General features: G+C 44.3%; 1 pseudogene; it reads left to right on the top strand.

Moving 5' to 3' along the window:
* Positions 1-14,357: 14,357 nt before the first annotated feature.
* LOC136638340 (5S ribosomal RNA) lies at positions 14,358-14,474 on the top strand (annotated as a pseudogene).
* Position 14,475: the final 1 nt, after the last annotated feature.

Below are 14,475 nucleotides of genomic sequence, written 5' to 3'. Positions count from 1 at the left end.
AACTAGAGAGGGTGCAAAACACTAAGATTTGCAGGGAGCCTCATCACGGCATGCAAGTTGCCCCTCCCCTTCTGCTTCGAAGCCATTCCGGGTGGTGGGAGCAAAACGGAGGCATTTGCCTCCCAGAATGGCTGTGGGGGGAGGGGCCGCTTGCACTCTGTGGTGAACTCCCTGCTAAATTTAGTGCTTTGCACCCACTCTAGCTACGCTACTGGTGATAGGAAGAAAAAAACAAAACTGAATGACTAACATGATTGTATTTTTTTTAAAACCTTTAAATCCAGTTGTTTGGAAAATGTACCTTCTACTGAACTGACAGTTCAAAGTTAGGTTTGCTTTTCTAAGACCAAATTTTGAAAGCATACACTCACAGCAATGAGTCTCAGCAATGTAATTAAGAAATATAAAAGATTAATACCTGAGAAGCAGCAATTGCATCCCTATATAGTGTTTGAATGTACATTTATATTACCACTGTGGCAGTCGGCTGTATATATTACTATAAAAGTGAAAAGAATATAACCTCATGAAGCAGCAATTAATGATCCCTTTACTGAAATATACAGATGAATTGCATTTTTCCAAGAGCCAGTGCTACTCGGAACTTTCGACGCTATAATTCAGTAAAAATTTTATGATTTTATTTGAACAATGTTATTAAAGAGTGAAAAGACAGGTTAAAGAGGAAGTGAGGAAATGTGTGGGGAGAAAGAGAAGGCAAAACAAAAACACAAAGCATAATTAGAATGCTGTATAACGTCATGAAACTGCAAATTAAATCTGACTTCTCAACCTGAACTTATCCCATGCATTTCACATACTCTTGATCTTGTTGAGTCTCCATTCAAGTGGAAGTTTGTTGGCTAAGCAGGGATCCTGAAGGAAAAAAAGGGATACCACTCAAGGCAAAAAAAGAATGGCTGATTTAGATTCTGAATGCGACCCAGAACCTTAGACAAAGTAGCTGCATTGGTGCTGGGGAGTTGGGTAGGATTGGGCCCTCAGTCTCAGATCCTTCCCCATGAAAACCAAACTGGAAAGTAAATAAATGCATGACTACCAATTGTGTTATTCAGTGGCATAGCTAGAGAGGGTGCAAATCACTAAGGGCACAATCCTAACCAACTTTCTAGCACTGACATAGCTGGGCCAATGTGGCATGCACTGCAACATGCAGTGGGGACACAGTCAAGGGGGCCTCCTCAAGGTAAGGTATGTTTGTTACTTTACCTTGGGGCTGCATTGCGGCTAAATCAGTGCTCGAAAGTTGGTTAGGATTGCGCCCTAAGTTTTGCAGGCACCTGAATGCACTATGCAAACAACCCCTTTCCCTTCTCTTTGGAGTCATATGCCTCCATTTTGCTCCCACTGTCAGAAATGGCTCTGAAGGGGAGGGTCTGCTTGCATAGCGCACTCAGGTGCCTTCAAACCTTAGTGCTTTGCACCCCATCTAGCTACACCACTGGTATTATCCATATTTATTTATTTGCAGAATTTATACCCCACCTTTCCACTTCAGAAAAGAGCACCCAAGGTGGCAGTCTATACAATCCTGCCTTTTTTTGTCAGTTTGTGCTGCAGCCTCCAAATTAATTAGAAGCTGTTTTGGGTTTGTTGGAGCATTTATATATCTAAAATTGAACAGTAACAAAAAAATGATGTCAACTCAACTTTTTTGTTTTTGTTTTTGAAGCCCGCATTGTTTTGAAGTGCTGTCCGTTTCAAATTCCTTTGATGTCTGCCATATCGAAACAGACCGGGGCATTTTTCCACCCTGTCCCCCCTCTCTCAATCTCCATATTCTGGAGTAATCCAGCTGTTAACTAATATTGGCATATGTGTACTGGTGGGAAATAAAAGGTTGCTTTTAGGAGACATAAGGCAAGATTTTAATTTGTAGCTGATAATTTGCTACTGGAAGCTTATCCTGATTAGTCTTCTTACAGCGTCAACAGTTTTTCAGGTAGTGTGAATTACCTGCTGTGTATGTTTTTACCACCCATTCAAGGATGAAAATGAGTTACAACCTAGGCCTCAATTAAAGCCTGAAATAAGAAAACCTAAAATTCTTTTTATGCCTTCACTTCTAAAGAATAGAATTAGTTGCTTCGTGTATTCTTGGAATTGCAATTCGCACTCCTGGAAATCCAGCAAAGGGTCTTTCAGCCCTCCTCAAATGAAGCTCATTTCAGCTGCTACCCAATTATGCTGCCTTTGCTCCCAGTCAAATCATCAGAACAGCTGAGAACTGAAACAGACTCCACTTGTGAAAATGAATGGTGTATGTAGCTGGTAATGTTGAACATTTTTTTTAAGTGCTGCCCACTCTTGTCCTGCAGGAATTAATATGGTATTCCTTGTTCTGTTAATTTAATTTCACATTTCTGAAAACTGATTTGTGGGTTCGGTTTCATTACAGTATGCTAGATTTTTCCGTTAGCATTTTATGCAAATGGAAACATCCATTTGACAAGGATGGCAGTGGTACTGATATCCCATTTGTCATACTGAAACATGGGCAGATCCAAGGGGGAGCCATGGGTGCGTGGCACCTCCCAAACTGTTGTGCCAGTGGGGAGTAAAGTTGGGCGTCAGGGGAACACCCACTGGGTAGAGCTGAGTTGGAATGGGAGCCCAGGTCTACCTAGCAGGTCGATCTGGGCTCCAAGGCTGGGCAGGAGCAAAGGTGTGCTCTCCCAGCAAATTGCCATGGAGGCCATAACCAGGAGTCCAGTTTTACCCAGCAGGTAGATCTGGGTTTTAAGTCCCACTTGGTTGACCTGGCCTCTGGTGTTAAGGTAGCCCTCCAAACATAAACACCAGATCTGCCCCTGTACTTAAGATAGATAGAACATAATCTTTGTTTAGATAAAAGACTCCCAATGAATCTCACATAGATTGATGCTAATGGTTGACCACTACCATGAGCAAAAACGTGTGGCATTTTCAAGATATAGGTAACACTAGCGGTTCCCAAACTAACCAGGGTCACAGCGCCGCTGCAGCCTCTTCTTCCCGGATCAGCTCTGTATCACCATCTTGGATCTTGCCAAGATTTAGGTGCAGCCACGTTGGATCTTGCAAGATTTTGCAAGATCCAAGATGGAGGTGCCTAGGAGAACCAGTAGGAAACTGGGGACAATCTGTGGTACCCTAAGATGCCATGGCACAAAATTTGGACCACTGCTGTAGATGATGATCTCCCTCTTCCAATGATAATCTACCACATTGGCACATTAGGAATCAGCTGTTGCATGATTGGACTACCATGTTCTATAGTGGGACCATAGTGTGGACATCATGAATATAGTGCCTATGCTATAGAATTGATACTGCTTGTCTTCTGGCCAAAGTGCAGGTAATGCCAGCCTATAACAGGCATTGACTGTAACATGACATAGGCTTTGTGTGAGATGAGGCTTACATCCTTTAAAGGGCATTGAAGAAGGAAGGTGTTCACTGGAGTGTTTGTTCTACTACTAGATATGACTACTACTACTACTACTACTACTACTAGTAGTAGTAGTAGTAGTAGTATATATAGTAGCCTGTTAAAAGTTTAGATTGTCACATTTCCCCAAATGCAGTCACATACCATGGTTGCGTCAGGTCTAATATTTTAAAAATAGAATACACATTGAAATGAATGGGGAATCACCTAAAATTGGCTTGCAGTCCTCCTAGTGGGTCCTGACCCACAGTTTGAAAAATGCTGGTGTAATAGCTTGGGGTGAAAAAAGGTTGTGCTAGAGATGTAGAGAGCACACCTATGGAAAGAGACCATGTGGCTTGAAAATATTTTTATTCAACCCACTGTGTATGTCCTCCTGATCAATAGTTTTACGTACATCACAGCTGTGAAATTATTTTCATTGTTAAATTACTTAGGGCCCAATCCTATCCAATTTTCCAGCACCGGTGTAGCCACAATGCAGCCCCAAGGTAAGGCAACAAATGTTCCCATTCCTTAAGGAGACCTCTGTGATTCGTGACCCCACCACAGGATGCAGTGCATACCCCATTGGCACAGCTGCACTGGCACTGGAAAACTGGATAGGATTGGGCCCTTAATCTATTGTCCTATCTAGAAATTTTTTCCCCGATTTATATCTTCTATTATATTGTATTTTACTACCGATCACCTTGGGCCTTTTATTTTAAAGGAAAAGGCAGAATGATAATGTTTTGAAATAAGTAATTAGCTTATATTTATTAGCTTATACAAATATACAAAACTTTCATGACATAATACTCCAAGAAGATGTAGAGTCCTAGGGATAAATCATGGAGATTTGAATTGTCTAGAAGATAAATTACAACTCTCCAGCAATTTCCTGTATCAATCTTTCGCCCTCAGAATTTCTTCTTAAAATTCATAACTCTGGCAATCATTCATTAACCTCCAGTCAATAATATAGCCTACCTTAAAGCATGGAACCTGACTCCTTAGTCCTAGTCTGGATATTCATTTCTTGGGTGTCAGCATCAGCCAAGCAATAGGTTGTGGCTAGAAAACTTTGGATGTGGGTTGCCAATCACAGTGGCATAGCTAGAGGGGATGCAAATCACTAAGTTTTGCAGGGAGCCTCACCGCAACATGCAAGTGGCCCCTCCCCATAGGAGCCATTCTGGGTCATCAGAGCGAAAACAGAAGCGTTGCCTCCCTTTTGCTCTAGCAGTCTGGAATGGCTACAAAGGGGTCGATCGGACTCCACAGTGAGCCTCCCTGCAAAACGTAGTGCTTGCACCCCCTCTAGCTATGCCAATGCCCAATCATCAGTCAGTGCTTTCAGCTGTATCACAGTTATTGTTTGTCAGGCCACTCCATGCCCTCTGAATTAAAGGTTGCTTTGAAAGTGCAGCTTTGAAGCAAGTGCAAATTTACCTGGATAATAAACTATGTTATTTTGTCTCATTTCTATCTGTGGATGTGAGCCCACTGGACCAGCGAATGGCCAGGCATGATGTACAGCAGTCTGGTACATAGTTAATACCTCCTTGGTTAATACCACCTTGGGTTTTCTCTTGAACAATGGAGAGGAACTGGGTTTCTCTTCTCAATGGAAGGATGAATCTAAGCAGTGAGGACTTCCGGACAGCTATTTTTACTGCTTACCGAGGTAATGGGGAAGCCAAAACAGGGTTGGGAGTGGAGCTTTCTTCATTTCTTCATTTGTCCCCTCTTAAGAAACCACGTTCTCTATGCAGGTAATTTGTTTTCCTCCCTGGTTTCTCTTTGAGTGGGTGAGACTTTGCCTTTTCAGACTCCTGGCAAAATCCTAACCAGCTGCCCTTAGAATGAAAACTCCAGCACTTATTTGGATGAAATTTCACTGACGTTTTGGAGGGCTTCCATCCCTGTGACTTTCATTCAGTTCTGAAAAAGTGCTAAAAGATTGCAGTGAATTAAATTTTGCCCTTTGACATCAGTGGGAAACAATTGGGGGGGGGGAATCAGAATTGAAATGAAGCAATGATGTGAATGGAGCACAAGTTGAAGCAGATAGTTGAAAAGAACCAACAAAATGAATCAGGGCACCCAGCAAAGCAAAAGAGTAAAATTCAAAATGATTTTCCCCCACACAATACTCATTGTGGGTGATTTTTATTCTTAGCATTCCATATTGAGTGTAGACAGTCTGTGAACTTTATGCAAGTGCAGTCATCAGCAACTTTAATGTCGATACTTCTTTTAAACACCAACGTATCTCAAGGTAATTTACAAAATTATACAGTAATTGAAAAATGCAATCACAAATTAATGATTCTAAATCAAGAGGCAACAAGTGAATCTTCTGTACTGGAAAGATAGGGAATCTGTATGTTCTTTAATCTTTGTCACTCCTGCGGCTGACAATTGAGCAAAATGGTTTGAAATTATGGATTTTTCCTCCCAATGGACTGCAATTTACTAGGGACTGTTTCAAGTAAACAAAGTTGTTCAGTTTATGATCTGATTGCATCTCTCTCCTAGTATTTTAGTGCTGCGTCTTGGGCGATTCTCACTTTATTGATCAAGACGAGTTTTTGTAAATGCTCCGTACAACCGTAATTTGGCTTCTTTTTCATTTGAAATGGCTTTTGGGGTTCTCATTTTGCACGCATGATATGCATTGTAAAGCCAATTGCAATGCTCTGTGTGAATCCATTCAGTGCACATCATTCAGGTTTTCTGGAAGGGGAAAAGGTCTTCTTAACACAGTAGTCACTTAGTAACTGGATATTGAGCCAACATCTTGAACACTATGATAGCGTATATTCCTTACATTCAGTGGCGGACCTGGGGTGAGCGGGGCAAAAGCCCAGAGCACTTTGCTCTCCCTGCCCCCACTGCTACCTCCTCTGATGTTGCTCCGCCTGCCCGATGGGGCCATTACATGGGCAGGCAAAGGCCCATGTGGTGGTCAGCAGCACATAAAAAACCTTCTGCGGCTACTTGTGTGGTCTTAAGCAATACTCCTGGTTTCATCAGAGAACTGAAAGTATTATTTAAAACAGCACAAGACGTCTCAGAAGGCTTTTTGAGCAGTGGTGAGTTTCACATGATGCCTTGGTGAGTATCCAGGGGAGAAGAGGTGGCCTGATGGGGGGTGCAGCATGTTGCGGACCTGCCCCAGGGTGCAATGAGTGCAGGTCCGGTACTGCTTATATTTAATATTTTAAAAGCACCTCTCCCTGAGCCTCCATGTCTTTCCTTTGAGAAAGATTCAGAAGAAAGAAAAGGAAAATGGGTGGCATGTAGATGCAACTAGATGAAAGAAAAAACTGGCATGTGCTTTTTGTGGGACAGCATCTACTTCCAGCACTTTGAAATGAAGTTAAAGAAAAGAGAATCCTTTTACTGCATTCTAAATCCATATAAGCAGTTCAGCTTGGTGGGGTTCCTCGGACTCAAGCCCCTTTTGTTTGTGCTGTATGTACTGCTCAAATAATTTCTCAACTTGCTCCAGAGTTTCAGTTGCATTTCTTCTTTGGAACACAAAGAATGACCTGTGTCGGGGCCCCTCCCAGATGCCCTGACCCCGACGTATCCTGGAGCAGGCACCCCATGCCCAGGGTGGGGAGACTTCCCTGCCCTTGAAGGGGGCAAAGCAGGTTGGCTCACCCCAATCAGCCAGAGGGGGCTGGCAGGGCAAACAAGGAACATTGCAGGAAACAAGCCAGGAACAGGAAAGGCCTTTTCTGCCCCACCTGGAGGAAGGGGAGGGGCCAAAGGGGGTGGGCTTGCTCCATAAAACAGGGAGGCCAGGGATGAGAGGCAGTCAGTGTGAAGCAGGGAGCTGTGAGGTGAACGGCTCCTGCTCCTAGGCCAGGTCTGGCAGCTCTGCTAGGGAGGAAGACAAGGGTGCTGGAACCCCCTCCCCCTTCAGCCAATCTGAGGCCTCCCTGGGGTAGAACAAGCCTGCTCCAGGCCCCTCCAGGGAAGGGACCCTACAACCTACAAAAAACAGAGTTGCCTGCCCAGCTGGCCCAGGTGACTTGAAATCTTTCAGTGACGGGGTTTTATTCTGAGCATGTTTTGTTATAGGGACTGCCCCAGGGGCAGTTTCTTTTAGGTTTGTTTACTCATTCTGCAATTACCCCTCTTTGGGATGGGCGCTCAAAGAGCTCATGTGACCCCTCTAATTTGAGCCTTCTTCTGGTTTAATGACTGCAACCATGGATGGCACCTTCCCGAAAGGCTGATTCCATATTCCAGTGTTTCCCAAACCATGTGCTACGGCAAATTCACAGGGGCACCGCAGGTCCAGTGGTCCCTTCTTACTAGCTGTCCCAAATGCTACCATCTTGAATTGTGCAAGATCTTATGTGATCTCATGTGATTCAAGATGGCGATGTCCAGGAGAGGCCAATGGAAATGTTCTCAGAGATCCTCGGAAGCTTGTAGGATCATACGTATCTTATCATACGTATCTAATCATACGTATCTTATGTTCTTACTAAAATCATAATTTGGAGGAATAATACCATCATGTTATATATCAATCAATGTGTAATTTCATGCATAATGTGTTCTATCTTTGTTCTATCAAAAGGTAATATAATATAATAATATACAGTATTTATATACCGCCTTTCTTGGTCTTTATTCAAGACTTTATTCAAGGCGGTTTACACAGGCAGGCTTATTAAATCCACGCAGGGATTTTTACAAATTGAAAGAAGGTTCTCTCTTTCAAGAACCACCACATTCAAGCTGTTACACTCCGATCTGGTTTAACATTCTGGCCTCCATCCTCCCACGCTCCGAGCAGATGGAACAGCTCAGCTGCAGCTTGTCAGCTGCTCCAAGGTCGCACGGTGCCGGTGGCCTCGACCTGGCGACCTTGTGGATGTTAATCTTCAGGCAAATGGAGGCTCTACCCTCTAGACCAGACCTCCTGCCAAAAAACCAGTGGGGGTGGAGTGATGGTATGTGAGTATTGCCCTGCCCACTGCATGGGGGGGGCGTGCTGGCATCCCACACCCTAGTGTACAGAATCACATAGAGTCATACACATAAGAACATAAGAACAGCCCCGCTGGATCAGGCCATAGGCCCATCTAGTCCAGCTTCCTGTATCTCACAGCGGCCCACTGAATGCCCCAGGGAGCACACCACATAACAAGAGACCTCATCCTGGTGCCCTCCCTTGCATCTGGCATTCTGACATAACCCATTTCTAAAATCAGGAGGTTGCGCATACACATCATGGCTTGTACCCCATAATGGATTTTTCCTCCAGAAACTTGTCCAATCCCCTTTTAAAGGCGTCTAGGCTAGACACCATCACCACATCCTGTGGCAAGGAGTTCCACAGACCGATCACATGCTGAGTAAAGAAATATTTTCTTTTGTCTGTCCTAACCCGCCCAACACTCAATTTTAGTGGATGTCCCCTGGTTCTGGTATTATGTGAGAGTGTAAAGAGCATCTCCCTATCCACTCTGTCCATCCCCTGCATAATTTTGTATGTCTCAATCCTGTCCCCCCTCAGGCGTCTCTTTTCTAGGCTGAAGAGGCCCAAACGCCGTAGCCTTTCCTCATAAGGAAGGTGCCCCAGCACCGTAATCAACTTAGTCGCTCTCTTTTGCACCTTTTCCATTTCCACTATGTCTTTTTTGAGATGCGGCGGCCAGAACTGGACACAATACTCCAGGTGTGGCCTTACCATCGATTTGTACAACAGCATTATAATATTAGCCGTTTTGTTCTCAATACCCTTCCTAATGATCCCAAGCATAGAATTGGTCTTCTTCACTGCTGCCGCACATTGGGTCGACACTTTCATCGACCTGTCCATCACCACCCCAAGATCTCTCTCCTGATCTGTCACAGACAGCTCAGAACCCATCAGCCTATATCTAAAGTTTTGATTTTTTGCCCCAATGTGCATGACTTTACACTTACTGACATTGAAGCGCATCTGCCATTTTGCTGCCCATTCTGCCAGTCTGGAGAGATCCTTCTGGAGCTCCTCACAATCACTTCTGGTCTTCACCCCTCGGAAAAGTTTGGTGTCGTCTGCAAACTTAGCCACTTCACTGCTCAACCCTGTCTCCAGGTCATTTATGAAGAGGTTGAAAAGCACCGGTTCCAGGACAGATCCTTGGGGCACACCGCTTTTCACCTCTCTCCATTGTGAAAATTGCCCACTAACACCCACTCTCTGCTTCCTGGCCTCCAACCAGTTCTCAATCCACGAGAGGACCTGTCCTCTAATTCCCTGACTGTGGAGTTTTTTCAGTAGCCTTTGGTGAGGGACCGTGTCAAACGCCTTCTGAAAGTCCAGATATATAATGTCCACGGGTTCTCCCGCATCCACATGCCTGTTGACCTTTTCAAAGAATTCTATAAGGTTCGTGAGGCAAGACTTACCCTTATAGAAGCCATGCTGACTCTCCCTCAGCAAGGCCTGTTCGTCTATGTGTTTTGAGATCCTATCTTTGATAAGGCATTCCACCATCTTACCCGGTTTGGATGTTAGGCTGACCGGCCTATAGTTTCCCGGGTCCCCCCTCTTTCCCTTTTTAAAAATAGGCGTGACATTTGCTAACCTCCAATCTTCTGGCACCATGGCCATTTTGAGGGACAAGTTGCATACCTTAGTCAAGAGGTCTGCAACTTCATTCTTCAATTCCTTAATAACTCTTGGGTGGATGCCATCAGGGCCCGGTGACTTATTGATCTTTAATTTATCAATGAGGTCTGAAACATCTCTTTTAACCTCTATCTGACTTAACTCCTCGGTCAGGTGGGGCCGTTCAGGCAGCGGTATCTGCCCGAGGTCTTCTGCCGTGAAGACAGATGCAAAGAACTCATTTAATTTCTCTGCCATCTCTAAGTCTCCTTTTATCTCCCTTTTCCCTCCCTCACCATCCAGAGGGCCAACCGCTTCTCTGGCGGGTTTCCTGCTTCTAACATATTTGAAGAAGCTTTTATTATTCCCCTTAATGTTGCTGGCCATGCGTTCCTCATAGTCTCGCTTGGCCTCCAGTATCACCTTCTTACATTTCTTTTACCACAGTTTATGTTCCTTTTTATTCTCCTCATTAGGGCAAGACTTCCATTTATGGAAGGAAGCTTCCTTGCCCTTCACAGCCTCTCTAACTTGGCTGGTTAGCCACGCGGGCACCCTCCTGGATTTAGTGGAACCCTTCTTTCTTTGCGGTATACACCTCTGCTGGGCCTCTATTACTGTTGTTTTAAGCAGCCTCCATGCACTCTGGAGAGATTGGACTCTTTTTACCCTCCCTTTCAACCTCCTTCTAACCATCCTCCTCATTTGAGGGAAGTCTGCCCATCGGAAGTCAAGGGTTTTGTTAGAGATTTGCCTGGTATTCTTCCCCCAACGTGCACGTCAACACAGAGTCACATAGTGTCACATTGGAATCTGGGAGCATCTCCATTGGCTTCACACAAGGATTTCCTCTTCCTTCTGCCCTGAGATGAATGTATCTCCAATGTGGGAAAATCTGATGCATCTTGCAGCCCTGCAGCAGCTGATGGAAGTCTCCTTGGGGAAGCCCCAAGCCCCACAATGGGACTTCTCAAGTATGCGCTGGCTATTTTGCTGACGCAGACTTAGGAAACTACATGTCAAGCCTTCCAGATTTCAGGATCAGGTGGAGCAGAGCTCCACAGGTCCCACCCTCTCCCACCCTAGTTCCTCCCCGTCCCACCCCAGAATGCCTCCCCCCACCCCTGAGACCCTCAGTAACCCACCCAAAAAAAAAATGGCCAACCTGATGAAACTCACACAACTAAATAAGAGTTCTAGTATTAACTCTGATACATGGAAATGAGAGCTGACTCATTCTAACAGCTTATTGGTTCCCTGCAGCATCATATCTCATTGGTTCTTGGAACAATCAGTCTCATTGGTCAGTTTTGAGTTAAGAAAATGCACTTTTTGTTACATAAGGCAGCTATGTTTTCCTTTTCTGGTTATTTGGCTATAACTTTTGATAGAATATAGATATTTCAACGTATTTGTTTCATTACATTCTGTATTAAATTACCCATCAAATGATATATAACATAATGCTATTATTTGAAAGCAAGATGATTTTCAAACTTTTGAACAGTAGTGGTGTCACCACCACCACCCCACCGCAAGGGTATCACTAGATGTGGTCTGCACCCCTTAGCGATGCCACTGATCTCCAGGGGCCCTGAGACAATGCAGCATGACACTCTTGATAAGAAGTTCAGAGACTGACCTGGGCACGGGTCCTCTAGTAGTCATGGACTCTTGACTGGTGGACCTGGCTAACGCCATTGCTACCCCCCAAAATTCTCCCCAACTAAAATCATTGTAGTTTCTTACTTCAAGGTTCCTGTAACTTATTCTCTATATGCAGTTCCAGTCCTAAAACAAATCATAGAACATAAACCAAGAATCTGAGGACAAAGCAAGCAGATGTTTTCCAGTCAAAAACTAGGGTTTTGACTAACCCTATGTGCGAGGGTCAGCTTCATATGCTAAAAATGTGAAAGATGAATGGAGGCGATACAGGTACGCATTTATTTTGGAGTGAATGAAACATTAACTGAAAGGAGACCTTTCAGTTCATTTTCATTCATTCAGAAACAAATAATCAGAGCTTCAGATCAATAATGGATGGGTCACTCATTCATAATGTATTTGTTATTCGTTCATTCAGGTTGCAGGAATTGAAACAACCTTCATCCTGAAAAATACCTGATGGCCTATCTCAAGGCAGTCCTCCTGCCCCAAAAGACCCCTGGGGAGTACTTTTGTTCCGAGCAGCTTTTTATTGGGGTGCAAGGCATTTGAGAGCCCAATCCTGTGCTTGGTGGCACGGCTTTGTGCCACTGAGCACTGTCACAAATATGCTGTAAGGTGCATTTGTGAGCCTGTCCGCCAGGCTCCTGTCCATGCTAGCCCAGCATCAGCTGGTGTTGGGCTAGCGCTGGGTGGTTGTGCAGCCTCCACGGCTGGGCAGTGTCCCGGACCACCGAACCGACACACAGTAAGTGGGGGCAGGGAGGAGTCATTCTGGGGAGGAGGGAGGCCGGCGGGAGGCAGAAACAGGGCGGGGGTAGACGTGACACAGAGGTGTGATGCAGGGAGGAGGGCAGGCTGGAATCATGCCAGGGGAGGGAGCTTTGCTCCGCAGGATCCAAGCTGCTCGTGAAGGGCTCGGTGCCCTACACGAGTGCCTTTACTTTAAGACTGACTTCTTAAAGTAAAGGTGAGGCTGCTTCCCTTACTCAAGGGAAGGGAATGAACGTCTCCTTCTCCCAAGGTGCCTCCCACAATAGCCCGGGGCACGCAGGATCCGGCAGTAGCTGTTCTCGGCGCTGCCGAGCCTGGGCACCCCGGGCAGCTCAGGATCGGGCTGCCCATCTCCTACAGACTCTAATGCACTGCTTTAGCTTGAACCACTGAAAATGGCTGCAGGGGGAAAAGCCTGTCCTTACAGATGCCTTCATCACCCTGGCAGTTTTCTTGGGTGCATCCAGACTCCAACTGAATGCAAAGAGAGACAAAAACAGGTTGGAATAATGGATGAAAAAGTTGGATGAAAACATCTTAGATGTTTAAGATTTTCCTGATTGAAGGAATAAATAAATGATGACGTTCTTAATAACGAAAACTAATGGAATGGCCAAATGAAAAGTCCACTCTGAATTTTCAATTCAGCTTTCAGCAGAAGTACAGAGATGCCCAATGATCTATATGCAAGCACAAACCTTTCCTGGAAATAAGTGCGTTCCTGGATTGGCCTGGGATAATTTGTGATGTGTTCAGCTTGCAGAGTCGCCAAGCAGCAAACAGAGCTTTTTATTTTCACCAAGCCAGGAAAAAGTACAGCTGCTGAATTTCTGCCCTCTCCTGCAACCTGTGGCAGGTGCCCTTTCAGAAAAAAGAAAATTGACAGTTGGACTACTTGGGCAGCTCTACCAATGCAATCCCAAAATCCATATCAGTGGACCTTTTATTTATTTGTTTGTTTGTTTACATTTGTCCTTTTTTTTTAAGCAGTATATTTATCTGAACGGTCCAGCTGTTTTAGTTTCAGCCATAGCCAGATTGGACACTTTTTTTTGTATTGCATATAATTCTCCATCCCCATCCCCATATAATATATATCCCTCCCCCCATGTGCTGCCTTTTCTAATGGATGTTTGCAGGTGTTTCTTCTGCATCTTTTAAACTGTGAGTCAATTGGGGACAGGAGACATGGACTCATTTGGGACATGAAACCATTTATTTATTTAATTTCCTCTGTAAAACTTTAAAAGAATTTTTTTTGTAGAAAATATATATATGGTCAGAAAGACACCTTTTAAAGTGGAGTCTTCCTATATTTAGCAGGGGAAGATCAACTGTCCCCTTTCATCCCAGCGTGGTGTCTTTCCCAGGGGTGGGTGCTGGAGTCTTTGCATCTTTTTTTATGACTGTGTGCCCTTTGGGGGCAGGGAAGCATTTATTGATTTATTTTGCTATGTAAACCACTTTGCGAACTATTTTGGGTTGAAAAACGGCATGTAGATATCATTATTATTTAATAATAATAATAATAATAATAATAATAATAATAATAATAATAATAATAGTTAGAAAACAGTATCGCCAGCGTAGCCCGAAGCATCATCGGGGCACACAAGCCAGCATGGCATATCAAGGCAACCCTCATATGCCAGATGTGAATTAAAAGTTGATGATGATGATGATGATGATGATGATGATGATGATGCAGAAATATGCAGATATTATAACATCAAAACAGTTAATAATTGGTGGGAGCATAAACTTGAAAAAGTTACAGAAAATGAGAAAGTCAAGATCATCTAGGATTTTTGAATACAATTTGATAAAAATTTGATGCATAGTACAGCAGATATTGACAGCAACTGTTACCCTGCACATGCCCGATCTCGTCTGATCTTGGAAGCTAAGCAGGGTCAGGCCTGGTTAGTACTTGGATGGGAGACCGCCTGGGAATACCAGGTGTTGTAGGCTT

The sequence above is a fragment of the Tiliqua scincoides genome, chromosome 1, assembly GCF_035046505.1.
Source record: "Tiliqua scincoides isolate rTilSci1 chromosome 1, rTilSci1.hap2, whole genome shotgun sequence".
NCBI classification, from domain to species: Eukaryota; Metazoa; Chordata; class Lepidosauria; order Squamata; family Scincidae; genus Tiliqua; species Tiliqua scincoides.
Note: the sequence above shows the minus strand (reverse complement) of the source record. Positions and strands in the feature narration are given on the sequence as shown.